Below are 3063 nucleotides of genomic sequence, written 5' to 3'. Positions count from 1 at the left end.
GAGGGCTTCCCTGGTGATGCAGTGGTTGAGAGTCCTCCTGCCCATGCAGGGGATACGGGTTCGTGCCCTGGTCCGGGAAGATCCCACATGCCGCCGAGCAGCTGGGCCCGTGAGCCGTGGCCGCTGAGCCTGTGCGTCCGGAACCTGTGCTCCGCAACGGGAGAGGCCACAAGAGTGAGAGGCCCGCGTACTGCAAAAAAAAAAAGTTCCTTGGCCAGTATCAAGCCTAGACCCCAAAATGCTTTTAGGGGCCTAAGCAAGCTGAGAATGTAATATAACAGGGAGAACCAGAGTTACTGCATGCTCCATCTAAGGCATTCAAAATCAAAAAGAAAACACAAACACTTGTCTGTGGGCTGACGAATGGGCCATAAGTTTGTAACTCCCAAATGAAAGCTTGGAACCAGAATCTGAAGCTTTTTCCTAATATAGTTGCTTCCTGACACAACGTCTATATAATAGATGCTTTGTAGATTTTGATTAGTGCAAAGTAGTTTACATATGAGCTGTGACACTCACTTGGAGATTTCTTGTCACATATTTACATGTTCTGGATGGGAGTTAACTATAAATAATTGGAATATTTTAAAACAACTCTTTTTGGCTTTCTATAAGATGGCAAATAATTGTTTTCATTACATAAAATGAAATACCACTACTGAAATAGCATTTTACCTGCTTAAGAAACTGGTCAGTTGCTTTGTTGTGCTTGGTTAAGACACTTAGCGGAGAAGGATTAGCATATTCAAACTGAGGATTGTAGGTGAAGTCAGACTTAAGAGTCTCACTTTTTCTTTCTCCAAGTTGGTGGGCTTTATAGCAGTCAGTATACAAAATTTCCTTCCAGAAAATTCATCTCCTTTTTCAAAACTTCTAGACAGCTGAGGCTGCGGCTTTGGCTTTGGAAAAGTAGGGAAATGGCGTCGCTTGACCTTTCTTTCATTTTGGGGTGTAGGTGGCAGTACTACGCTGTTTCCTGTGACAGAGATACCATGTGTAAACTTTACAGGACTTGACACTGAACTAGTGACAAAAACAGCAGGCTGCCTTTCTAGGCAGTACCAAGTACCACTGCTCATCACAGGCACTGGGGCTTTTATCTTGCGAAGATCTTTACTACGTGAAGAGCTACGAGATTGCTGGGTTTTCTACATCTTTTGGAGTAGGTGGAGGAAGACTGTTTTTGTGAATGATGCTCTTTCTCCTCTTTGCTCTGTAGTAGGACATTGTAACTACTGGTTCCAGTTGTGAAAATGTCCTTTAGTATTCCAGGAGGTAAATGTGGCATGCTTCTTTTGCTGTCAATGATCAAGGACTCTTCTGCATTTAGAATAGACTTCTTAGCAAGTTCTTGCTCAGGCCAGTGAAGCTTTTCCGTTCCTCTAGTGGACTCCAGCATCGTCCCAATGAGGCCGCGGGCGGCGGGCTCTGGGGGCAAGGGCCAGACAGGAACCGCGAGGGCGGCCCCTAGCCTGCAGCCATGCCTCAGATGCGGGGTCGCGGAGGAAGGTTGCTCTGGGCGGATGGGTGCAGGATAAGGCGGGTAAGGACACACGAAGACGTGCTGACAGAAAGCTGTGAGCAGCGTTCCCTCCAGCCCGCAGGTGCTGGAAGGTACTCTGTATAATGTTATTTATATGACACTTTGGAAGAGTCAAATAAAATTTATAATGACAACACAGATTAGTGGTTGTTCAATGCCCTGGTAAGGTGACTAGGAAGGGACACCAGGGAACAATGGGGATAATCTAACTTGATTTTTATGGTGGTTACATGACTGTATCAGTTAGCCAAAATTCATCAAACTTTGCATGTAAAAGATGTGCATTTTATTGTGTGTAAATTATAAACCAATAAAGTTGATTTTGTCATGTAATATACAAGAATTTCTAGCAAATTTCAGTAAAAGAAAAATTGGGAGACGGTGGAGACTTTTTTTCCTACATTATTAAGCTACATTGTAATGCTACTATAATTAAAATTGTTTTCTACTATGCATACATGTAGACAGACAGGAAAGTGGGGAAAAAAGAATAGTTAGAAATTTATCTAAATACGTAACAGAATTATAGCAGTAAATATAGGTAGAATTTCAGAGCATTCGGGAGAAAATTGCAAAGTAACATTGCTAGAAAAAACGGTTAAAAACCTGGTGAATATATAGAATTATCTTAACGTCAAATTTTTGCATCATCAAAAATTCTGGTTGCATCAGAGACTTAAACATAAAAATGAAATCATCAAATTATTAGAAAAAATACCAGCGTGTGGATGGTTGTGTTTAGCAAGAGACAAAACCACAAACCCCACACATAAAAATTGGTACCGATGGCTACTCTAAAGTAAAGTTATCTGAATAGCAGTAATATTACTGGAAAGAAAATCAATTTCAAAAACACAAACTGGAAAAAATTGCAATGTGTACAACAGTTAGCATTAAATAAATAAATTCTGATTAAATAAAGCAGTAGTACCAAATGAAAAAACGAAAACCACAACTCAACAGAAAGATGGGCAAGACGTATTTTATAATAAATGAAATACAAATGGCTGTTACATGTAAGAAGGTATTTCCATATATAGTTTATTTGCAATGGGAATAAATCATGAAAAAGAATAAAAATTAAATGACTTCTATATTTATTTTTCTTTTGGTCACTATACCTCCCAGTTATCTATGAGTATGCCTCACCTTCTATGCAGTAAATAACTTTTAAACTTTTTGTTGAATGATTGAATGAATGAATGTAGGGAAGTAGGGAGTGAAATTGATCACAATAATATACTTTGTATCAGTTAATTTTAATGTGGAAAGTAATTATCAAAATAAATATTAAGAAATATTTTAGAAAAGTTTTGGTATTTTGAATGATGCATTTATGGAGAGAAAGGGCAGATAAAATAGAAATAAAGAAATCCTTACAGAGGTATTACCAATTGCCAAGTCTCTTAGTGTGTACAGCAGTATTGTTACAATTCTGTTTCACAAACAGATATGATCAGAGGGCTGTACTGACACTGGACAGGGCAATGAAGGTGCCTGAAGCTACTACAACCTCCCTC

General features: G+C 39.2%; 1 pseudogene; it reads right to left on the bottom strand.

Annotated features, from left to right (window-relative positions):
• Positions 1 to 284: 284 nt before the first annotated feature.
• Positions 285 to 1604, bottom strand: LOC111165902 (putative tyrosine carboxypeptidase MATCAP2 pseudogene; annotated as a pseudogene).
• Between the last annotated feature and the right edge of the window lie 1459 nt (positions 1605 to 3063).

The sequence above is a fragment of the Delphinapterus leucas genome, chromosome 5 (genome assembly GCF_059928025.1).
Source record: "Delphinapterus leucas isolate spDelLeu-1000000601 "Yukka" chromosome 5, BTC_Dleu_Yukka2, whole genome shotgun sequence".
In the NCBI taxonomy this organism is placed as follows: Eukaryota; Metazoa; Chordata; class Mammalia; order Artiodactyla; family Monodontidae; genus Delphinapterus; species Delphinapterus leucas.
This window is presented reverse-complemented; position numbering and strand designations above follow the sequence as displayed.